This window comes from Miscanthus floridulus, chromosome 16 (assembly GCF_019320115.1).
Source record: "Miscanthus floridulus cultivar M001 chromosome 16, ASM1932011v1, whole genome shotgun sequence".
Taxonomy (NCBI): Eukaryota; Viridiplantae; Streptophyta; class Magnoliopsida; order Poales; family Poaceae; genus Miscanthus; species Miscanthus floridulus.
In genome coordinates, this window is record NC_089595.1 from 92,649,206 (window position 1) to 92,675,961 (window position 26,756).

At 44.2% G+C, this 26,756-nt stretch overlaps 1 pseudogene; it reads left to right on the forward strand.

The window, feature by feature from the left end:
- The first annotated feature begins 205 nt into the window (after positions 1-205).
- LOC136511025 (EID1-like F-box protein 3) overlaps positions 206-26,756 on the forward strand; it is a 34,541-nt pseudogene continuing 7,990 nt past the window's right edge.

The window sequence follows — 26,756 nt, forward strand, 5'->3', positions numbered from 1 at the left end:
GAAGACCGGCTGCGTAATTTGCATCGACAAGACCTGCTACACTTACCTTAAGGGATCCATTAAGATGGTGTATACGAGGCACAGACGGTTCCTCGCCAAAAATCACAAGTGTAGAAGAAGTATTATGAACAAATACTTTGACAATCAGGACGAGCCGCAGCGTGATCAAACGACACAGACTAGTTGGGGAACAAAGGTGTATGAGATGGTCAAGGACATGGATCAGGTGGAGTTTGGAAAGAAGAAGAAGCCGCCTGAAGATGGGCCCAAGCAGACAAGGAAGCAAAAGTGGGACCAGACAGAGGAAGTCCCCGCCGCCATTCCTTTCAAGAAGAAGTCAATTTTCTTTAAGTACCTGTCGTATTGGAAAACACTGAATACACCCCATGCCATCGACTGCATGCACCTAGAGAAAAATGTCTTCGAAAGCATGATCGGTGTCCTGCTGGACATCAAGGGCAAGACAAAGGATGGTATCAAGTCATGGACGGATCTTGTCAATCTGGGCATCAAGCCGGACCTTCACCCGGGACTGCCTCAGAATGGTAAAGTCAATATCTCGAGTGTGGCCTGCAACCTAACGCAAGACAAGAGGATGACTTTTCTTAAGTTGCTTAGGGGTATCAAGGTGCCGACTAGTTTCTCTTCCAACATCAAGAGCCTAGTCTCCATGAAAGACCTCAAAATGACCGGCTACAACTCACATGACTGCCACGTCATGCTGATGGTGTTCCTACCAATTGCGATTAGGGCTATCCGTCCAGAGTACGTGAAGATGGTCATCACACGGATGTCATACTTCTTTAACCGCATCACCCAGAAGGTCATTGATAAGGCTGAGCTGCCTGACCTGAAGGAGTTCATCGCGGAGACCCTTTGCCAGCTCGAGATGTGCTTTCCACCATCTTACTTTGATATTATGCCACACCTAATGATGCATATGGTCGATCAGATCCATCAACTGGGCCCCGTGTATCTACACTAGATGTGGACATACGAGCGGTTCATGTCCACCCTCAATAGATACGTCCATAATCGCGCTTACCCGGAGGGCTCTATGATCGAGGCATACACAACGGAGGAGGCCGTGAACTAGTGTATGAGGTACATAAGAGATGGGAGGGTGATTGGGCTGCCTATCCATCACCACGAAGGCAAAACCTCAGGGATGGGACGCACAGGGCGAAAAGTACACACCGATGTGGCAAACCGAATGGTGCAAGAAGCTCATTACAGCATCCTTCATCAGTTAGTGAGCATGGAGAAATACATTGAAAAGCACTTGGAAGAGATCCGCGCTGCTAATAACGGGCAGCGCACGGAGGCATGGGTCCAAAACCATCACAAGAACAATTTCATAGACTGGCTCAAAGAGCAACACATACCCCTTCAAGGATGCCCTGATGAAGATACGGAGATCGTTAAGAGGCTTGTGTTAGGCCCATCTAGCCAAATCACCATGTGGCAAGGGTATGACGTCTAGGGCTACATGTTCCACACGAAAGACAAGGACAAGAAGAGCTCAGCATAGAACTGTGGTGTTCAATACGAGGGCGAAGAAGAGTCCACGGGCCAGAGGAGGCAATACTATGGGCAAGTCAAAGAAATATGGGAACTTCACTACGGCCAAAACCTATGCATAACCGTCTTCCGTTGCCAGTGGGTCAAACCGAATGTGGTTGCAGTGGACAATTATGGGCTAACCACTATGGACCTCAAAAGTATCGGCTACAAAGATGACCCGTGGGTACTAGCAACCAATGTCGCACAAGTGGCCTACTATATATATGCAGAGGACCCAAAAAGGCATGTGGTTGTGTTCAGAAAGCAGAGGATTGTGGGAGCTGATGGGGTGTAGAGTCCCGAACAATACAACAACTACGCAAAGCTCGAGCTTTTTACCGATCATCCAAAGAAGATCAAGGCCGTCGAGGACCGATTCAACAAGTCTAAGATGATGCCGTGGGCCCGCCCCGACGGTGAGAAGAGGACGGTGAAAGCACCTGCACCAAAATGATATATGTATCCCAGAAACATATATGTAACTTATTGTAGTGGACTCCATTCAAGACAAGTTGTAACTTATTATTAATATCATGGAACCATATGTATGCATCATATATTTTGTTGTGTTGTTTTTTTCTTTTTCATATTATGTGATCTATGTTCAAACAAATGAAACAAGCTTGTATATATATATACTCCTCAATAGCTAACTACTCCTCCAACTACGACTCTACTACTACACTCTACTCCTCCAACTACTACTCTACTACTCCTATTGATGCAAAAGTGGATCTGCAAACACAAAGGGCTAATACCCGAATCGATATCCAAAGCGTGCCAGTCGATTTGACCTGTTAATCGACAAGGATGAAGATACGAGCACTTTGGTCCTGACAACAGCGATACGCCCGGAAGTCATGGCCAAGAGGTACTCACACGGAACTCGAGAATCACCGAAGGTCGCACTGAAGCTATGCAACTCGCCGAATCAATGAGAACTCGTAAAAAAGGAAAAATATGCAAATTGATGAAGTCGCCGAAAAGTAAGTAGATGCAAATAGTAGTAAAAATTGGTTTTGATATTGATTGATATATCTATTACATTGCCCCTCAATCTATATTTATACCCTGATCTAACGAGACATAACCAAACACAACTAGGACACCAAGACCATATCTAAGGAAACACGCGACTCTTACATGAATCATACTCTAACAAATATAGAAAAGGAAATCAACTCCTATCTATTTCCCTGTCCGCCTTGATTATGATGGAAATCTCACCGACCTCCTCTCCATTGGCATACTTCCTGTTCCATCGGCAGTAGTCTTCAAGCCTTCCTTCATCGGCATCGACAATAACATTTCCAACCTTATCGGCAACGCCCGAGTCTAAATCAACCTCTCCATCGATCACCACCATTCATCGGCAACCATCTTTACAAGCTGATTTTCATCGGCTGTCAGTGTATACAATAACTTTCCTCCTGCCGATTAGCCCACTCTGATCATTTTGACACGTGCAAAAAATGGTGTCAACACATGCCCCCCAATTTCGGAGTATAAAACCATTAATGCTCCGAAATTTACTCCAGATAACGTTTGCCTTCGCCCAATTACCGTAACTCATCCTTCAAGCCAAAACTTGATCTGTTATCAAATCTAATCAAATCTAATCCTGATTCACGCACCTTCAGTAAATATCGCACAATTGCCAACCACTCTTGCCTTGATTATGGTTAAGATACCGAAACAATAATCCATCGGCAAGACCCTAACATAATAATACCGCCACTTTCAGAATTAAAATATCCTGTACCGATATCTCTTCCAAGTCATGATTACTTGCCATCAACTCATCTGTACAATCCCCTGATCATCGTGTGAACAGTTACCATATCCATCTGAACCACCTTGACCTACATGCGCGCGGCATAGAGATAAGTCCAAAATACCCCTACTCCAAGCGGCTTATAAATAGATTTCTCCAGAACGCTCGTCTTCTACCCTCAGACTCCAATCTTTGACATTTTCTCTTTCCGGCGGTGACTCCGACGAACAACTGCGCGACCTCAACCAACAAGAACTCTTCTCCAGCGTCAACCTCGAGTCTCCGGCTCATGCCCCCATCTACCTCAAGATAATGGCAATCAACTTCGACTGTCCCTGCGGTTCGTTCCACTTCCGTTACCTTTTACCTCGATTCCTCTGGTCTTTGCGAGTTCATACAGTTGGTAATTTTTCTTTTCTTTTGTTCTCCGGATCCTCTAAACTTAGGAACTGCACAACAAATTAGTTATTCCAACCGATCAGCCGCATGTCCAATGCCTAGGACCAATGGGCAACCCAGATCCAACTGATCTGATTAATGCAGAGGTTAACAGAATCCCCTTTAGAGCCCAAAATTTCTCTCTGAATTTATGGAAAGATACATTCCGATCTTGGCCCAAAACCACCAAAGGGTGGAAAAATTGGTACTTGAGGGTTAATAGGTCGATGCAAGTACACTGGGCAGAACGGAAGCTAGACCAATGCATTAGGCTATCTATTGCCGATATGCAAAAGAATGAGTCAATGATGATTGCAGCTGCTTACTTCTGGTCAGACACAACAAACACTTTCATGTTTGGACATGGCCCAGCTACTCCCACACTTGCCGATGTCTACATGCTCACTGGCTTGGATATTTCAACTACCGATGAAGGCTCCATCTATGGCAGAAAATCTGAATATAGGGTGAAATACCCACAACATCGGCGGTTGGACAGGATACATTCAAGAATGCCAGAAGACCGGGACAGTTAACCAGAGAGAACATGCCACATTCTTGAATATGTGGTTAGAAAAATTTATCTTCTATGGTCGATCAGTAGGACCAACCAATGCCTTCCTCCCAGCGGCTGAACTCTTGGCCAATGGTGTAAGGTTCCCTCTTGGCCGATACCTTCTGAGCTCCACTTATCATCTTCTTCATCAAGTGTCTCAGAAACTTTTGCTTGGCGAACCCATCGGCAACTTAGGAGGCCCGTGGTGGTTTATCAACATGTGGCTGAATACCCATATGCACAAACGTTTGCAATGGGACTTCTTTGCCCAACAATTCCATGAGAAATTGCTGAAGACCATGTACTTGGGGATGAGGAATCGGCAACACGCTCACCCCTCAATTTTGGTGAAGCCATAATTGTCCTCCCTAGAACAGAGGCCAATGAAGACCAGATCGGCAGATTCTTCCAAAGCTTCTACAATGGTCTTTCTCGTGATCATAGGGCCTGGGTACCTTATATTGACGAAGAAAACAGATTCCCCCTTCTTTTCAACTTTGCCGATGACACTCTGAATCAGGATAATGAACTCATGATGGCCATCATTACTCCCAGGGCAATCCTAGTAAACACATTCGGTAGCGGGAAAAACACCAATATCACGTATGAGTTTTACAATCCATCGGTAGTATCCTCGTCAATTGGCTTTTGGGCAACTGCCTAATCAAACTTTGTTTTGCCGATGTGATCAAACCCAGAGAAACAATCACCTGCGGAAGAGATTGGAGCAGGGTAGTGCAACTCTCCCCCTGATGCCGATACTACAGATGTCGATCTATCCATCTGGACACCAGTATCTTTCATCACCGAATCATATAAGTAATGGTGGCGAGAGTGGAGGGAACAACTATTTGCAACATCTGCTCACACATATCGGCACATGATCGACCCCTGAATACGCCATCCCTGATGACGCAGTAAGTTTCTTTTAACTCCCTTCTGCTTTTTCCTTTCATATATCGGTAACTAATTTTCTCGTGACAGGTTAACAACCCAGCACCATCTATGAGCAAAAGTGGAAAACCCTTCGATCTTCGGCCTGTCTCCCTGATATCACCGATCGGCTACAACGCCCCCACCTTAGCTGCTTTGACTCACCAGAAGACCCGTGCCAAGACCATCACCTCCAAGTCCAAATTGGCTATAGCTAGGGCCACTCCATTGGCTGCTGCTACAACCCTGGTCAAGGCATTCAAGGTAACAACCCTGTTTACTTCTACTCATGCCGATCACAAACTATATTAACATTAATCATCAGGGTGTAAGAGCCGCTGCTGGATCATCATCGGCAATTCCTCCGATATCAAGCACCACTTCTTCTGACAAACCTTCAGAGGTATCCCTTTGATTTCACATTTTATCTAGTTAAACATCATATCTTACACTTGTTTTGCAGCAACAAATGGGTACATCAGGCAAGCGTACCAGATGTCCAAGCTTCACAACCAACAAGTGCCGATGCCCCCTAGCCAACCGTTGCTGATGCCCAAGCAAAGCGCAAAGCCTTAACAGATGCCGAGGCATAGCCAAAACGACAGAAGTCCATGCCGATCCCCACATCTGCCCCAATGTCTGCAATTCCGCCTAGAATTAGTCGATGCAACTGAGCAAGCAGTTAATCCTCCTATACAGGACATACCATCGGTCATCATACCCCAAGAGCCAACCACCGATGAGGTCACAGAGGATATCCCATCGGCAAGCTTAGCCGATCCTCCACACGGCATACTCCAGGCTGCTTCCTCCAGTCAAGTACAGGAAATTGCCTTGAAACAGGTAAGCCGATTGATCTAGTCGATTTATAATATTCATACTTATCCTTAACTGACCTCTTTTTCTTTTCCTCAGGAACAAGACTCCCCAAACAGCCTATTTTCCTTTGCCATTGACGTTTCTGACGATGATGGAGAGGAAACAAGTTCTTCCCTTGCACTGGGAACAATATCAGCAGAAAACTAAGTCCAAGTTGGAAGCTCTCCTGAACTTGTTACAGCAGGATATCGCCCAACTGGTAGATGACTCGGACCCCGCAAAGGCAATTTTCAAAACAATCCGTGGCCAGGTCCCTGCCGATGTTGAAGAAGTACTCTTCCCAGCAGCCCATTTAGAAAGCCGCCAACTGCAATATCAACGGGCTGCTCAACTGCATTGCCGATAGAGCAGCTCAGGCTCAACTCAAAGAAGAGATGCTACAACTGAAACAAATTGCCGATGAGAAGCACAAGGGCATCGGCAACTTGCAGACTTCGGGCGCTGAACTTAAGCAGAAAATCTTAGATTTATCGGCAAAGAAGATGGCTCTATTGGCCTGAATTGAAAGAAGTCGAGGCAGCCTTAACTCATGCTCAACAAGAAGAAAGCCAGCTACCCAATGCCATCAAGGCCCTTCAGCAAGAAAGAGACACCCAGGCTCACAAAGCCTTGGCCATGAAGAAAAAACTCAAGCCTGTGGAGGGTGCTGCCGATGAAGACATCAAAGAAATGAAGGAAGCCGACCAGATTCGCCTGCGTGCGATATTGGCTATCCAATCCTTGTTAAACTTGTAAATCTTGTCTATTGCATCGGCACTTTATGAGACATTGACATCCTTGTATAATTCTAGCCGATAGGACTGTTATCGGCACTTATACTTTTATGCATCCATCCAGATACTAGGGTAATATTTCTTTAAATATTTTCCATTTAATGCTCTGGGAAACACGACCCCTTCGAGGGTTTCTAGAATATATGTGTTACCAGGAACAGACTGATTTATCCGATATGGACCTTCCCAATTAGGAGACCACTTTCCAAACTTTGAACTTTTAGTCCCAATTGGTAAAATCAATTTCCAGACCAGATCTCCATCGGCAAACTCCTTTACCTTCACCTTCTTGTCATACCATCTGGCTACTCTTTTCTTATTTTCTTCGATGCTAACTAAAGCCCTTAACCGATGACCCGCCACATCTTCCAACTCATCCTTCATAAGAGTATCATAATCATCGGCTGTCAGCTGATTTTGAGAACGTATTCGCCTAGAGCCAATTTTAATTTCCCAAGGTAATACTGCAGTCGTGTCCATATACTAACTGATAAGGCGTTACTTTGGTTGCACCATGACATGACATCCGATATGACCACAAGGCTTCATTTAATACTGTATGCCACCTCTTAGGATTTTCTTTAATTTTGCGCTTAATGAGTTTGATGATCCCTTTGTTAGAAGCCTCAGCCTGACCATTAGCTTGAGCATAATATGGAGAAGAATTTAAAACTTTAATTCCCATACCTACAGCAAACTCATCAAATTCTCCCGATGTAAACATAGTACCCTGATCGGTAGTGATAGTTTGAGGAATACCAAATCGGTAAACAATATGCTCCTTCACAAAATCGATCATATTAGCCGACGTTACCTTTTTTAAAGGAATTGCCTCAACCCATTTTGTGAAATAATCGGTAGCAACCAGAATAAATTTATGTCCTTTGCTCGATGGCGGATAAATCTGACCGATGAGATCGATAGCCCATCCCCGGAACGGCCAAGGTTTAATTATAGGGTTCATAGCCGATGCAGGCGCTCTTTGAATATTACCAAACTTTTGACACCCCTGACATCCTTTAAAATACTTAAAACAATCTTCAAGAATAGTCGGCCAATAATATCCATTCCTTCTGATCATCCACTTCATCTTGAAAGCCGATTGATGCGCTCCACACACTCCTTCATGAATTTCACCCATCAAGCTTTTCGATTCATCACTGCTAACACATCTGAGTAAAACTCCATCTATAGTTCGATAATATAATTCATCATCGAGGAGCACATACTTGGTAGCTTGAAACCTTATACGTCTTTCAACCTTTTTATATGGATCCTTTAAATAATCGACAATCTCCTTTCTCCAGTCATCGATATCGACCGCCGATGTTAGCACTTCCTGAATAGGCTGATACCCTGAAGCATGCTGAGCTAGTCGATTAGCCTCTTCATTATGCAGTCGAGAAATATGTTCAAGACGAAAATCTCTAAACCCTTTCAACAATTGCAAACATCTTTCATAATACGAAATTAAAACTTCACTTCGGCATTCATAGATCCCAGCCAATTGATTTATAACTAGCATAGAATCACCAAAGATTTCAACAGCATCGGCACGTATCTCCTTCAGCAATTCTAACCCTTTTATCAAGGCTTGGTATTCAGCCTGATTGTTTGTCGACGTAGCAACAATCGGCAATGAAAACTCATACTTCCTTCCTTGAGGTGAAATCAACACAATGCCGATACCTGCTCCTTCACCACATGTGGACCCATCGAAGAAAAGTGTCCAAGGAGCAACCTCCAGAGAGTCCACTGTATTACAATGCTGAGTGACAAAATCAGCCATAACCTGCCCCTTAACTGCCTTAGTCGATTCGTAACGTAGTTCAAATTCTGATAATGCTAAAATCCACTTGCCGATTCTACCACTTAATATCGGCATCGACAGCATATACTTGACTACGTCGTCTTTGCATATGACCGTACATTCGGCAGATAACAAATAATGTCTTAATTTGACACAAGAAAAGTATAAACACAGACATAATTTTTCGATGGCCGAATACCTTGTCTCAGCATCCACTAATCTTCTGCTCAAATAATAAATAACACGTTCTTTCCCTTCAAATTCTTGAATAAGAGCTGAACCGATAACGGTATCATCAGTTGACAAATACAACCTGAAAGGTTTCCCGTGTTGAGGTGGAACTAGCACTGGAGGATTTGTTAAATATTTCTTAATTTCATCCAGGGCTAACTGCTGCTCAGCTCCCCATACAAATTCTCGATCGGCCTTCAATTTAAGTAATGGACTGAAAGCCTTGATCCTTCCCGACAGATTAGATATGAATCTTCTAATGAAATTAATCTTACCGATCAAAGATTGCAATTCAGTTTTATTGGCAGGAGCAACCACCTTGTTAATTGCATCAATAGACTTCCTACTGATTTCGATGCCCCGCTGATGCACCATAAAACCCAAAAATTGACCTGCCGATACACCAAATGCATATTTATTAGGATTCATCTTCAATCCATGCTTCCTTGTGCACTCCAATATCTTTCGTAAATCGGCTAGATGTTTTGTGATATCTCCAGACTTAATCACTACGTCATCAATGTAGATCTCCACTAATGTGCCGATGTATTCATGAAAAATAAAGTTCATAGCTCTTTGATAAGTAGCGCCGGCATTTTTCAAACCAAACGTCATGACTACCCACTCAAACAACCCTACATGACCTGGACATCTGAAAGCAGTCTTGGGAATATCTTCTTCAGCCATGAATATTTGATTGTAACCTGCATTACCATCCATGAAGCTGATAATTTGATGTCCGGCTGCAGCATCAATCAACAAATCAGCAATCGGCATCGGATAGCCATCCATCGGTGTGGCTTTGTTAAGATTCCTGAAATCAATACAAACACTGAAGTTTTCCATTTTTCTTATAAACAGGAACCACATTAGAGATCCACTCTGCATATCGACACTGCCGAATAAACTTTGCCTCAATTAATTTAGTTATTTCGGCCTTAATGTCAGGAAGTATATTAGGGTTGCATCGGCGCGCTGGCTGCTGATGTGGCCGAAATCCAGATTTGATAGGTAACCGATGTTCAACTATCGATCGGTCTAATCCAGGCATCTCAGTATAATCCCAAGCAAAACAATCTTTATACTCTTTTAACAAATCAGTCATTTGCTGCTTACACTTGGAATCTAACTTAGCACTAATAAAAGTAGGTCTTGGCCTATCGCCATCACCAATATCTACTTCTACTAAATCATCTGCCGATGTGAACCCTTGACCTAATTTTCCATCATCGGCAAACCTATCCATTAAAACTCTTCTTCAGAACCGACTGCTTGGATCGGTGGAATTTCATAATCAGCAACTCTAAGGAACTCTTTTTCCCAAACTTCTCCTGATATGCATTTAGTTCGCTCATAAGTATCTGATTCTGCCGATGCGATGATATAAGAAGAATCACCAGGAACAACCTCAATCTTATCCCCAATCCACTGTACGAGGCATTGATGCATTGTAGAAGGAACACAACAATTAGCATGAATCCAATCCCTCCCTAGAAGCAGATTATATGCACCCTTGCCATTAATAACAAAGAACGCCGTCGGCAAGGTTTTGCTGCCGATGGTCAATTCAACGCATACTGCCCCTTTAGCCGGTGACACATTGCCTTCAAAATCCTTCAGCATCATATCGGTTTTGGTCAAGTCTTGATCTCCCTTACCAAGTTTCCGATACATCACATAAGGCATAATATTAATCGCAGCCCCTCCGTCGATAAGTATCTTAGATATAGGCTGCCCATCAACTCTGCCTTTCACAAACAAAGCTTTAAGATGCTGTCTCTCGTCATCAGTAGGTTTCTCAAAAATAGCCATCATTGGATCTAGTGTCAACTGAGCTACTTGATCAGAGAGAACAACTTCGTCCTCATTATCAGATAGTGCCAAAAACTCCATCGGCAACATGAATACCATATTAACATCTGCCGATGGACCCTTATTTTTGTGTTTTACCTGCCACTGCTGATGACCAGGACCTCTCATTGGAGGAATTTTCCTCTCGGTATAAATCCTCCTGATGCTCACGTTGCATCCTTCTTTTCTGTGTCTTTGTCAGACCCTCCGGGCACCATCGAGGAAACTTGGTTTTCCAAACCGGCTGATAACAGGTCCCAGTTGATTCTACATGGCGTATATTAGGGTCCCTATAGAATATTTCTTCATCGGAACTCTTGCGTTTGCCATTTCCTCAAGCTCCTCTTGATTCCTTGGAAAATATCCAGCGCGTTTACCAAGCCTTTCATGTACACTAAGTCTGCCCCCCAGCCGATCATGCACTGACGCTCTGCCTCTGATCGGCTCATTGATAAATAAACCCTGATTGCCAGGTTGAAACCTCCTTTCTGACCGATTGACCCCATAATAACCATTGCACTCAGGGCAATTTTCAACAGTTGGCAATTTAATACCTTCTTCCCAACAATGGATGAAAAATGGGCACCTCCAATGATTTTTATGCCGATACCATTCTTCCCGATGTCTCTCTTCTTGCTGTTGTCGATATCGGTCCTTACGCTGACGCCAATCCTCCTGCTGCCTTCGATGGGTAATCACAATGCCAGGTCGAGGAGGGTTTTTGGAACTACTGCTTTCTCCCAGCAAACCCTTACTTTTTGCATCATCGGTAGTTATCCGATGTTGGGGATCTACTGATGCGTTCTTCTCAGCAGCTTCTGACGTCAATACCTTGGTCTTCCCTTTGGCCTCCAACATATTTGCTGGAAAAGGGTGTTGATCAATTTTCATCGGCTTCTGGGCCTTGGAAGTACCAAACTTAATTCTCCCAGATTCAATAGCCGATTGTAACTGTTGCCTGAACACCTTGCACTCATTTGTACTGTGTGAAGTTGCATTGTGCCATTTGCAGTACAAGATCTTCTTCAACTCTTCTGCCGATGGGATCACATGATTAGGTGACAGCTTAATTTGGCCCTCTTGAAGCAGAAGATCAAATATCTTGTCGGCCTTGGTGATATCAAAGGTAAACTTTTCTGGTTCTTTCTGACCAAAGGGACAAGATATCGGCTTTTTATTCTTAACCCACTCAGCTAAGCCGATAACTGGTTCTTCATCAGAATCAGAATCTCCTATTTCTTCAACAAATGATACTTTTTTACTCCAATTCTTTTTAGGCTCAAAAACCCTAGTATCTTGATCAGAGATCCTTTGCACAAGATGACTGAGGCTTTCAAACTCCTGAGAAGCATATCTGTCTTTAAGATGTGGCAATAACCCTTGGAAAGCCAGATCGGCAAGCTGCCGATCATCCAGCACCAGACTGTAGCACTTATTTTTTACATCTCGTAGCCTTTGCACAAAGCTTTCCACCGATTCATCATTACGCTGTCTCAATTTTACTAAATCGGTAAGCTTCTTTTCATGGATTCCAGCAAAGAAATACTTATGAAATTGTTTTTCTAGATCAACCCAAGTAATAATAGAATTTGGTGGTAATGAAATGAACCATGTAAATGCCGATCCAGACAAAGATGATGAAAATAATCGAACTCTTAATTCATCTCTGCTAGCTGCCTCTCCACATTGAATAATGAAGCGATTGACGTGTTCCATTGTTGATGTATCATCTTGCCTAGAGAATTTAGTGAAATCTGGTACCTTGTACCGATTTGGGAGAGGAATTAAATCATATGCAGGAGGGTATGGAGTCCGATAAGAATAAGTATTGACCTTGGGTTTTATTCCAAACTGATCCTTCATAATCTCTGCTATCTTATCGGCCCAAAAAGCATCAGCCTCCTGCTGACGGACTGGCTGAATTTCTACAGGGAGGTGCCTGCTGATATCCCTCCACATATCTTTGTGGCCCACGATCTCCAGCAATCGGCATATTTGCCGTTACTTGTGGTCCATTAACCTGTTGGAAAGGATTCATCGGCTGAGCTGCCGATGCTTGATTCTGGAAACCAGCTTGCACATGACCTTGTTGAATCCCTGCAACCTGCTGATTTTGCTGAACCTGTATGTTGAACAGGTAACTGTCCTGACCAACCATTATTAGAACTTATCGGCACAAAACTTACCGATGGCTGGTAATTTGCTGACATTGCTGGATAATTATAACCAGCTTGAGGCATGAGCTGAACCCCAGTTTGACTCATAATAGGGGCTTTCTGCTGCATCGGACAGTAAGCTTGCCGATGGACTTGAATTGGGTGTTTGAACCAAAGGCATCTGGAAACCTCCTAGAGTTGGTTGCACTAGTAGTTGCTGTGGCATATTGAGGCACTTGAGCCATCGGCGAAACAGCCGATGGTATAGGAGCTTTTCCTACTGCATCAAACACTTGAGGTAACCCAGGATTGAAAGCAGATGACTCCGGAGGCATACCATATCCCCACCAATTAGCAGGAATCTGGCTATTCTGAGACACAGGGCCTGACATAGCTGATGCCGCTAGATCTGTATTAAGCTGAAACTCATCCTCCTGGTAGTACCGGATCTGATCGTATCGGTGTAGATTGAATATTAGGTAAGCCTGCCGATACTGGAGGAGAAGTAACTTCTGTACCCACAACGGCCGAGGGAGCCGATGGAGTATTGACAGATGCCGGCTCTGGTTGGTGATAGGCAGGCCCAACGTAATGCGGTGACGCTTGTCCTTCTTTGAGAGTTCGAACCACAGCATTATGAACAGTATTGGACAGCACATTGGAATGATTAATCAAAGCATGATTTACTACAGAATTAACCATCTCTTGAAGTTTACCAGGATTGGAGTCAAAGGTAACCTGTCGAGGCAACGGCAAATCTTGCTTCTGGATGACTTGTCCACTCTTGTTCAGGCTAAACGATTTCAGACAAAGCTGCCTGTATTCTTCTACAGCCTTTTCCATAGCCTGCCTCTGCTCTTCCTTAAGATCTTCTTCTGATACCGCGATAATGTTCCCTGAATCGATCTCGGAATTGAACATATTGATCGGATTGATTGGTCCCACCGGGCGTGCCAAAAGATGTGTTGATGCAAAAGTGGATCTGCAAACACAAAGGGCTAATACCCGAATCGATATCCAAAGCGTGCCAGTCGATTTGACCTGTTAATCGACAAGGATGAAGATACGAGCACTTTGGTCCTGACAACAGCGATACGCCCGGAAGTCACGGCCAAGAGGTACTCACACGGAACTCGAGAATCGCCGAAGGTCGCACTGAAGCTATGCAACTCGCCGAATCAATGAGAACTCATAAAAAAGGAAAAATATGCAAATTGACGAAGTCGCCGAAAAGTAAGTAGATGCAAATAGTAGTAAAAATTGGTTTTGATATTGATTGATCTATCTATTACATTGCCCCTCAATCTATATTTATACCCTGATCTAAAGAGACATAACCAAACACAACTAGGACACCAAGACCATATCTAAGGAAACACGCGACTCTTACATGAATCATACTCTAACAAATATAGAAAAGGAAATCAACTCCTATCTATTTCCCTGTCCGCCTTGATTACGATGGAAATCTCACCGACCTCCTCTCCATCGGCATACTTCCTGTTCCATCAGCAGTAGTCTTCAAGCCTTCCTTCATCGGCATCGACAATAACATTTCCAACCTTATCGGCAACGCCCGAGTCTAAATCAATCTCTCCATCGATCACCACCATTCATCGACAACCATCTTTACAAGCTGATTTTCATCGGCTATCAGTGTATACAATAACTTTCCTCCTGCCAATTAGCCCACTCTGATCATTTTGACACGTGCAAAAAATGGTGTCAACAACTCCAACTATGTACTACTATACTACTACTACTCCAAACTATACTACTATCTACTACTACTATACATACTCCTCTATAGCTAACTACTCCTCCAACTATGACTCTACTACTACACTCTACTCCTCCAACTACTACTCTACTACTCCAACTATGTACTACTGTACTACTACTACTCCAAACTATACTACTATCTACTACTACTATACATACTAACTAAGGGAAAAATAAGATTCTAGATTGAAAAAGGGTAAAATAAGATTTAAAAATATTAACCGTGACGGGCATTCTAAGGAGCCCGCCACGGTAAATATTAACCATGACGGGCGTTATAAAGAGCCTGCCGCGGTAAATATTAACCGTGATGGGCGTTCTAAAGCGCCCGCCGCGGTAAATGTTAACTGTGACGGGCGTTATAAGGAGCCTGCCACGGTAAATGATGGCTTATATATACTCCGCCCCCTCCCCCACATCGGTTCAAAAACCACCGCGCCGCTGCCAACGAAGGGCTACCCAAAAACCACCACGTCGTCGCGCCATTACTGCCGCCGTGCACCTCCATTGTCGCCCCTGCTCTTCATGCCGTGGTGCCCTCGTCTTCCTTCCGTGCACACGCACCCATGCCATGGTGCCTTTGGACATCGATGGGAACGCAGGCCGGAACCCTAGGCCCGTCCTCCGCCGTCCATCCCCGTCTCCCATCCCTGTCTCTATCCATGTCCCCACACCGGTGTACCTCCGTCCGCGTCCCCACGCCGGTGTGCTATCCTGCCCCATCTCCCGTCCCTGTCTTCATCCGCCTCTCCGTCTCCATAGTCATCCATGGCCCCGCGCCGTCCTCTACGGTGGCCTAACCCTAGCGCCGCCAGCTCCGTAGCTGAGCCCCAAGGAGACCGCCCGGTAATGTGCCAATTGCTCCCCTAATCCCTCCTATGGAGCAATGCCAACTATGGATGTTCTTCTCCGATTTTAGTTTTCCTAAGCAATGCCAACTATTGCTGTCTATGATGCAATTCTGTTTATTGAGCACTTGATGCCACTGCCTATGATGGCACATGTTGAGATGAATTTGGAAGAAAAAATACTAAATGCTGCCTAGGATGCAATTCTTGTTAACTAAGCACTAGATATATATGATGCTTAGTTTCAGACAGCAGGAAGGGAAGAGAAGGGGTTGGCTTTTTCCACTGCCTATGATTTGTACTACTGTTATCTCTGAATCTAGGAGGATACTTGCTGCTACTACTGCTGTACTACACTCTACTGCTGCTGTACTCCCATGTCCTATTTTGATTTTTTGTGGCACATATGCTTTGTTTGGTGTCTCCTATTGGGGGCTCTACTACTCTACTATCTGCTACTACTACTATTTTCTATACTACTGGCTGCTACTACTAGCTGCTACTATACTCTACTACTACACCCTACTGCTACTACTATACTCTATCTGCTACTGCACTCTACTATTTGATTTTGACTCCATCTATGTGGCATATATATGCAATGATGAACTTTTAAAACAAGAGCTGAGGCAGTGACTCTATCTTGATGGCCAAAGGACTTAGCGCTTTGGGGCCGAATTTTGAAACTATCTTGATGGCTTTTGTTTGGTATTTGCAATGATGATTCTTTTCACACTTCTAAGCTAAGGCAGTGGCATATGCAATGATGTGAACCCTTTTATGCTGAGGCAGCGGCGATGATGATCGAGTGCCCCCGCTAAACTAGGATGGCTTGTATACCAGATACAAGCAACCAGTTTAAAAGCGATGTGATGACAATGGGGCAAATCTGAGCCTGCCAACTATGGGTGTTCTTCTCTGATTTTAGTTTTCCTGAGCAATGACAACTATTGCTGCCTATGATGCAATTCTGTTTATTGAGCACTTGATGCCACTGCCTATGATGGCACATGTTGAGACGAATTTGGAAGAAAAAATACTAAATGCTGCCTAGGATGCAATTCTTGTTAACTGAGCACTAGATATATATGATGCCACTGCCTATATGTCCTTTGCTGGATCTGCTCCTTTTAATTTGTACTACTCTTGAGTGGGTGCTCAGTTTCAGACAACAGGAAGGGAAGAGAAGGGGTTGGCTTTTTCCACTGCCTATGATTTGTACTACTGTTATCTCTAAATCTAGGAGGATACTTGCTGCTGCTACTGCTGTACTACACTCTACTGCTGCTGTACTCCCATGTCCTATTTTGTTTTTTTGTGGCACATATGCTTTGTTTGGTGTCTCCTATTGTGGGCTCTACTACTCTACTATCTGCTACTACTACTATTTTCTATACTGCTGGCTGCTACTACTAGCTGCTACTATACTACTACACCCTACTGCTACTACTATACTCTATCTGCTACTACACTCTTCTATTTGATTTTGAGGCAGTGACTCTATCTTGATGGCCGAAGGACTTAGCGCTTTGGGGCCGAATTTTGAAACTATCTTGATGGCTTTTGTTTGGTATTTGCAATGATGATTCTTTTCACACTTCTAAGCTGAGGCAGTGGCATATGCAATGATGTGAACCCTTTTATGCTGAGGCAGCAGCGATGATGATTGAGTGTCCCCGCTAAACTAGGATGGCTTGTATACCAGATACAAGCAACCAGTTTAAAAGCGATGTGATGACAATGGGGCAAATCTGAGCCTGCCAACTATGGATGTTCTTCTCCGATTTTAGTTTTCTTGAGCAATGCCAACTATTGCTGCCTATGATGCAATTCTATTTATTGAGCACTTGATGCCACTGCCTATGATGGCACATGTTGAGATGAATTTGGAAGAAAAAATACTAAATGCTGCCTAGGATGCAATTCTTGTTAACTGAGCACTAGATATATATGATGCCACTGCCTATATGTCCTTTGTTGGATCTGCTCCTTTTAATTTGTACTACTCTTGAGTGGGTGCTCAGTTTCAGACAGTAGGAAGGGAAGATAAGGGGTTGGCTTTTTCCACTGCCTATGATTTGTACTACTGTTATCTCTGAATCTAGGAGGATACTTACTGCTGCTACTGCTATACTACACTCTACTATTGTTGTACTCCCATGTCCTATTTTGTTTTTTTGTGGCACATATGCTTTGTTTGGTGTCTCCTATTGTGGGCTCTACTACTCTACTATCTGCTACTACTACTATTTTCTATACTGCTGGCTGCTACTACTAGCTGCTACTATACTCTACTACTACACCCTACTGCTACTACTATACTCTATCTGCTACTACACTCTACTATTTGATTTTGAGGCAGTGACTCTATCTTGATGGCTGAAGGACTTAGCACTTTGGGGCCAAATTTTGAAACTATCTTGATGGCTTTTGTTTGGTATTTGCAATGATGATTCTTTTCACACTTCTAAGCTGAGGCAGTGGCATATGCAATGATGTGAACCCTTTTATGCTGAGGCAGCGGCGATGATGATCGAGTGCCCCCGCTAAACTAGGATGGCTTGTATACCAGATACAAGCAACCAGTTTAAAAGCGATGTGATGACAATGGGGCAAATCTAAGCCAACTACTACTACTTTACTACTCTAGTACTACTCTACTTTACTACTCTACTTTACTACTCTATAACTATGTCTATACAACTAAAATATGTATTCATTGTAGCTTTCCAATGGCGGAGGAACCGATAAGCGAATGGCGCGACCCTACCCCTAGTGCATCATCATCAACTAGCCTCGAGAGCCACATGTCTGTGACCCCGAGGCCAACAAAGAAACATCGTACAAAGGATGAAGATGATCCGACCTACCAATCGAGGGACGACGAAGTTGAAAGTGCGCGGTCTCCAAACCCTGAACAGATGCCGGTGGTGCCTTGAGAATTGAATTTCAAGGAGGAACAAGTCAGGGACAAAGAACCCCCCGCTCCATCTCCAACCACTTAGGCAAGTCTAGGGGTCAGAGGACAAAGCTAAGAAAGGGGGAACATGGGAGGCACCGGAGGGAAATCCACGGCGAAGTCCATGTGATCCATGAGGTGAGACCAAAGGGAAACCCGTTGTCGCCACCCACGATCCTTGACAAGTTAAGCAACTAGGTGGTATGTATAGTCAAGGACAAGGTTGAGATCACTTGGGAGGACTGGAACAATGTCCTGGTCAACTAAAAGACACATATCCGGGGTGAGGTGACGAGGAGCTTCCATTATCCCAAGGACGCTGATCTTGACAAGTGCAGGGAGTGGGTCATGCACATGGCAAGAAGAGCCTTTAGAAACTTCAAGTCCATGCTGACCAGGTACTACTCAAAGCTAGGCAAGTCACCCTGTGTCAAATACACTATGGTGAAGGAACATCACTAGGAAGAGTTCTACAAACAAAGAACAACAGAAGAAGCAAAGGCAAAGAGCGCCAAGTTCAGCGCACTCGTGAAGAAGAACCTGCACCCCCACCACTTGGGCATGGCTGGGTTTGCTGGTAAGAGGCCCTAGTGGCGGGAGGAAGAAAGGGCTAGAGCTGCCGCCGGGCTTCCCGATCCATACGACGGTGTAGACTTGAGGGCTAAGGACTTCATCTATGCTTGCAAGCTGAAGAAGCTCAAGGAGGGCGCGAGCAAGTTCAATGAGCCCAAGTTCGAGGAGGTGGAGAGGGCTGTCATCAAGGCCGCTAAATCCAAGGACAGCTTCGAGGTTCGCAGGGGCCAGGACTTGCTGACCCTGGCGCTAGGAACCCCTAAGCACCGTGGCCATGTTCGTGGCATGTCGTCGAAGATGAGCTGGAACTCAGTGGAGTCATGGCAATCCGACGCTGCCACATACCGGTCAAGGCAGAGGTACAAGGAGGGCATCTTTCAGAAGGGCTATGATCAAGGCGTGGCCGAAATGATCAGCCGGTCCATAAAAGAAGCCTTCACGAGCAATGACCCAGATATGGTGTCGATGAGGTCATAGATGCTTCGCCAGGCTGGCAAGGCTGTGCCTCAAGTTCCATAAGGGTAGACACAAGGGCAGCCACTACCGATGATCAAGGATCGCCCAAGGCACCCCGTCGATGCCATCCGGGAACCCATGCGCGTCCACCTCACGATCCCGTTCGGCAGGGCAAAAAAGTTGACCATGGGTGAGGGTTACATGCACCCCAAAGAAGATATCAAAGATTTCAACCAAGACCAGATCCCTACCAACTATGCTGCCGTGATACTTACATGGTATGCGACCGAATATGAAGCATTTGAAATGGAATATCCAAATGCAGAAGGGATAACGATCCTTGCAGCTGCCTTGGGTTCCAAAGTCCTGTGGAACAAGGACGACATAGAGATCATTCTCTCGACGCCGACTTCTACGCTGATGGCGACACCAGCATCACAACCATCTGTTGCCGGATCTTGTCCCCTCGATGATCCGGATCACGACGACGGCGATGACGAAGGTAATGGCGGGGATGACAAGGGAAGGAACTCACCCCGAGGCACAAGCCCTCACCCTCGTTCTCCTCCAACAACAAGTCCACCTCCACCTCCCGACAGTTCGTCTAAGGGCACGAGCAAAGCACCAGGAGGCACAAGCCCTCACCCTCGTTCTCCTCCTCCAACAACAAGTCCACCTCCACCTCCCGACAGTTCGTCTAAGGGCATGAGCAAAGCACTAGGAGGCACAAGCCCTCACCCTCGTTCTCCTCCTCCAACAACAAGTCCACCTCCACCTCCCAGCAGTCCATCTAAGGGCACGAGCAAAGCACCGGGAGGCACAAGCCCTCACCCTTGTTCTCCTCCTCCAACAACAAGTCCACCTCCACCTCCCGGTAGTCCGTCTAAGGGCACGAGCAAAGGACTGGGAGGCACAGAGGAACTGGGGGCAAAGACACCGCCTGCTGCCATTACGAGCACAAGCCATTGTCCTCCACCACTGGCAAAGACTAAAGGCGACCAAGGGCAGCTCACATACTCACTTGAGTTCGAAAGGTATGGTAGCGGTGAGCATAATTTGCTAATAACTTTTCTTTGCCATAATATGGTACTAACATTTCTATCCCAGGCCGAGATCACCTTTCCATCTATTTCCTGAATCGGATGACTGCCCCGACAATTACGAGCATGGGAAGTTTATGATAACCAAGGCCCAACTCGTCGACGAGGAAAGGTGGGAGACAAGGAGGTTTCATCTCTGGTACATGGAAGCGGCAAAAGCTGGCCTGCATGGTTTTCTAGTCAAGGTTGTGGCGGAGTACTTCCACTTGCCCGGCAACAATGTAGAACTCCCTGTGGACTTCCACGACATGTACAGACTACTGTGGGAACAAGACCTTGACATCGCCTAAGTCACCTTGTTCTCTATGTAAGTGCTGAATTGTGAGTTTCACATATCACCTGCCTTTGAATCGGTCAAGACTACTTATATATGCCACAATGGCTTGTCCTTGCAGGTTGATGGCCTATATATCCAAGGAACTAAAACTTGATGTTATCTATCTATCTCCAATGCATATTGCTCAAAGAATCATCATTGGTTACCACCTAGATGACAATCATCCAACCATGAAAGACTTGACCAAGCGACAGAGAGAGACGCATAGAAAGAAACTGATGGACAATGAGAAGTTGAACATTTCAAGATACATACTAGGAGCAATGAAGAAGATCAGGGGAAATGGGTGTATCCTAGCTGCCTACCACTTTGGGTAAGTCGAAGACATGCCTGTAGATATAAGTGGGTAGCTAGCTAGTATTATTATTTCTCGTCGTAACCTGTATTTTGTTTCAATGGCGCAGCCAAGGCCTCGAGGGTCACTGGGTTGCATTTATCATCTACCCTTAGGATGGCAGGGCCTGCGTATTTGATTCATTGACAGTGCCAAACTTAAAAGGGTACAAGGCCTTTGAAGATTGCCTCAGAGTGTAAGTAACTGAACTGTCTTCTTATATGCGTTCTAATGCCCTGCCTAATACTAGTAAATTTCGTATAGCGCTTATAAGGAGTACGTGAAGGATCCTAAATGCTATGATCGAAGAACAGAGAAATTTAAGGCTAAGCATAAGAACCACATCAAAATTAGGCGCAACTTTTCGGTAAGTATTTGAAAGGTTTAATTGTGCTTTCCGTTCATATGCGTTCTAATGCCTATGTTGTAATGCTTGCGTATCGATCATGCAGTGTGCCAAACAACCGGTAGGATCACAAACCTGTGGCTTCTACGCCTGTGAGTTCCTGAGGGTGTGCAAGCAGTATAGCAGCAGTTGGAGGGTGCTCAAGAATGGATTGAACTGGTCGAGAGACATGTAGAGCATCCAACATAGCTTCAAGCAGACAAAGGCAGACATATGTAAGTCTGTCTTAGACAAATGCGTGCTTGAAGGAGGCACGTTCTTCCATGAGAACAGCCCGCTAGCGATTTTACCGGAGTACGAGAAGCTGAGGAAGTGGCCCACGATGATGCATCCGCACGATTACACCTTAGCGCATGTATAACGACTTTAATATGTAAATGTAATGAATTAATAATGAAAAGAACGACGAAATGAATGTATATATATGTATATTATCTCATGTGTAATGCCTACATACTTTTTAAGTTTAATCTGTGAAATATGGATGTGATTTGGATTTGAATTTGAATTTATATGCCTGCTGTATTTTTTTATTCAGGAAATAATTTACCGAGGCGGGCAAATAATAAAGCCCGCCATGGCTAGTACACATAACCGCGACGGGCCACAAAATGTGTTCGCCGCGGTAAAATAATTTACCGCGGCGGGCGGTATAACGTGCCCGCCGTGGTAAATAGGTTAACCGCGGTGGGCAAAGCCGCCCGCCGCGGTTAAGCCATGATTTACCGTGGCCTCTAGGCCACGGCGGACGGCTTTGCCTGCCATGGAAAATCCAAATCGCCCGCCTCCAGTAAAGTTTGTGTAGTAGTGGTTCCCTCATGGAGCGCACAAATGTCCGACCATAGTGCATGTGCATCTTTGTGGTTCCGCACATGGTTAAAAACATCTTTGCAAAGGCCTCTAAAAAGGGTGTTTCTAGCCTTTGCATTCCACTTCTCATAGTTAACCTCATCGCCTTGAAGGTTTGTGGGATCCTTAGGTTTTGGAAAGCCTTGTGAGGCGGCTCTAAGAACTTCAACATCTAAAGCTTCTAGATAAGCCTCCATACAAATTTTCCAATAAGGAAAATCATCTCCCTCAAAGATAGGAGGGGGTCCATCCCCGTGGGATATCTTGCTCTAGGCAGTTAAGCCTAATTTAGCGAGCACGAGGCTCCGATACCAATTGAAAGGATCAAGATGCCCAAGAGGGGGGTGAATTGGGCTAATTCTAAATTCTTTACAATAATTAAACCCTACACTTAGCCCACTTCACCTCTTGTGCCTAGAATGTGTTTCTATTATTCTACCGCACAAAAGTTTTGCACTCTAGGTTCCAATCCTACTCTAGCATGATAATTCTAGGAATGTAAAGACATGAAATGAATTGCTCAAATATAAATGCTCAAAGTAAAGAGAGGGAAAGGAACACGGCGATGTTTCCCGAGGTATTGGAGAGTCGCCACTCCCCACTAGTCCTTGTTGGAGCACCCGTGAAAGGGTGTAGCTCCCCCTTGATCCATGCAAGGATCAAGTGCTCTCTAAGGGCTGATTCTTCGATACTTCATCGCGGTGAATCGCCCACAACCGCTCACAACTTGACTTGGGTCAACCACAAGCTCCATCGGATGATCACCAATCTCCCAATTACCACCAAGCCGTCTAGGTGATGGCGATCACCAAGAGTAACAAGCACAAACTCTCACTTGACCACAACAAGCCTAATGAGAAGGGTGCATGCACACTTGCTACTCTCTATGCACTAATGAGGTCCTTAATCTTGGATTATCAAATCTCAATCATCTCACTAGGCTCTTGCTCTTCCTTGCACTCCAAAGTTATTTTTTAGCTGAATAAATGGGCAAGAGACCTTCCTTGGACGAGTGGAGTAAGTATTTATACCCCCTCATTCAAAACATAACGTTTGGAGGCTGAGTCATCACTCTACAAGGTGACCAGATGCTCCGGTCAGGGTGACCGAACACTCTAGTCAGTTATACCTGCCACTGTGTCAGAGAGAGCCGTTAGGCTCTCACCGGACTCTGACCTGTGACCGGTCAGCACTGACCGGACGCGTCCGGTCAAGAAAAACGCTCTCTGGAACCTTACTGATGTTAACCGGATGCTGGCACCCAAAGTCCAGTCACTTGACTGTTCAGCGTCCGGTTAGGTACCGGATCCTGACCAGCGTCCGGTCAGCACATACCGGACGCATCTGGTCTGGAAAAAGTCTCTCTGGAACCTCTCTGAGTTGACCGGACACAGGTACCCAGCGTCTGGTGCACTTCCTCTCAGCGTCCGGTCAGTACCAGATGACTGCAGTTGATCAAATGAACTGACCGGACTCACCCTTCAGCGGTCCGGTCACAACCAGACTAGCGTCCGATCAATTATTTGACCCTCCATTCACTTCCAACTTGAAATCCTATGTGAATGAAATTTACAACAATTGATCTTAGGGCTATTCTTGAGCTACCTAGTGTTAGGTTTGACAAGTGTGCACCACACCTAACTCACTAGACTCACCTAGGTCAAGCTACTAGTCTATACCTCCCTTAATAGTATGGCCAAAGGAAAAACAAAGTCCTAAACTACTCTAAGTGTCTCTACAACACCAAACGACACTTAGAACTAGTCTGTCCTTAACCTTGTCGTCCATCCTTTGAAAACCGAAATGATTTACATCGACAGGGGCATGACAACCATGATTGCCCAATCAATTGCTATTACCATGACCTAACTTAAATTGGCTCTGCAAAACATACGTTAGTCATAGTAATCTTATGTCGTCATTAATCATCGAAACCCAACTAGGGGCCTAGATGCTTTCAATCATTCAATGTTAGTGTATTGCGTGGCATGCTGATGTGGATAACTAAATGCTTACGTGGTTCGTTGATGTGGATATCATAATTGCATGTGCTGGTGGATTGCTTATGATAGTGCATTGCTGAGGTGAACAACTTGCATGTTGAGACACAACGCTAGTGAGGTTAGGCTTATAAGAGATATATATAGATCAGTACTTAATGTGCTACTTCATATTGTTTGCAACTAATAGATGTTTTCGACACAATGACAAGGTCTCCAAATAAAGATTTAACCACTATTTTCTATTAGAATATAAATGAACATCTTAAAAATTATGTTTTATGGAAGTATTTTTCAAGACAAATCTATACATGTGAACATAGAGTTTGACTAAATAAGCTAAAAAGCTTCTACAATCAAAGTTCTAAAAAAATTAACGCAACCCTTGTTCAAAATGTCAGTGATTTACAATCTTGAGGGAGTAGTTGCTTTGCTTGCAAAGTCAGTATAAGCTATGAATAGTCGTAGAAAATGGCTTTTGTACAATACGCTTGGGAGAAAAGGAATGGTGCCTTTTTTGCACCATCACATGTATTAGGCTGTTAGATAAATGTAAAATTATTGTATATAGTGTTTTTCTTTTTGGTTTACTCACCAGCGATGTAGCATGCATTCACGTCATGCTTAGAGATTAAATATTATAATAAACATAGTTAGAAGTAGCTGCCTTAGTGAATGCAATGGTTTTTAAGATACAAATACCACATCACATGGAAATAAAACTGTAAATTTCTGAAGCAACATTTGCTTTTTAGTTCAATTCAATCTTTTAAATCGTGGTTATGTAACAACAAAAGCATTATGCAACATGAACTTCTAACATGATTTTAGTGGATACATTAGAATTTTTATTATACAACACATTCTAGATCATTAAGTGCATAACCATGAATTGCCTTCGTAGTTGTTATTTTTGCACCTAAGAAAGTCTTACAGCATCCATCTAAGTGTCATGCCCACAAGCAAAACCATTGAAAAAAATACAGTGGCCTCAGTTGTTCTAGACACGCCATGATTTTATAGGATATGCATAACCTATCATACAGATACGCAACGGTACAACCAAATCTTAGAGAGAGATTCTACATCTGGTGCTATTGAAAAAAAAGGTCACTGGTTTTGGTACATTTAGTAGACGTGTCACAACATCAAAATATATACATAGCTTATCACCCACGTACGCAACTATAGATTGCTTACCTATAAGATACTATTTTCTCGCATAATCATCTATTATGGTGCATTGTCTTAGTATGGCTGACTTAAAATTATTAGTACATTTTAAGTACACACTCGTGCGATTGGTACATTTTCTTGACAAACAATCGTTGGGTGCGCTTTGAGCATGGAGCTAAGTAACTAGTTTTCATTCTTCTAACTATCTTCCTATCACCAAAAGTTCAAGACAATGGCATAATTTATGAAATTTGATTTAAAAAAAATCATGTTGAAGTGCCCAATACATTTTTATTTATCAATGCATAGCAAGGGAACAAGCATGGCATAGTGATATGGAAATAAATGAGTAAAAGGTAGATGAATACTATTGCTTAAATGAATTAGAGAACTGCAAAAGGATGTTCTTGTCAAAGGGGAAAACACAAATTTGATTTTTTTTTTTGAAGAGAAAAATGACCTGATGGATAGAAGGTTTACATCATAGCATTATACTCCAGAGAATCATGACATTTTTTATCTGTTTTTACTCTAGCTAGAACAGTCTTTGGTAGATCCACAGGTAGCTGCAAGTCACGCCCCTACTCACGGTCTACCACTTCATTTATTGGGGGTGTGTCCAGAGCCGCGCACAATTTATAGACCTTAGTAGGCCAACGATTTGGCCCCGGTTATTTGGTAATGGAGATCGCTTCCAGTTTCAAAAAAAGAAGAAATTAGACAAACGCTCTACTCCACAAAACCAAACCAAAAGCCCGGGTGCACGTAGCATGGCACGGCATTGGCATCACCATTCACCAGCAATCATGCCATTTTCTTATGTTTTTTTCCCCCTGCGGCCGGGAAAAGCAGGTCGGCGATTGGCCCAAACGAGCGGGGCCGGCGGGCGGGATATGATGCATCCCCTCCCCTATCTGAGCCTCAGCTCGGCTCGCTAGTGGGCATCTCTGGACAAACCGTACGTCATTAGTG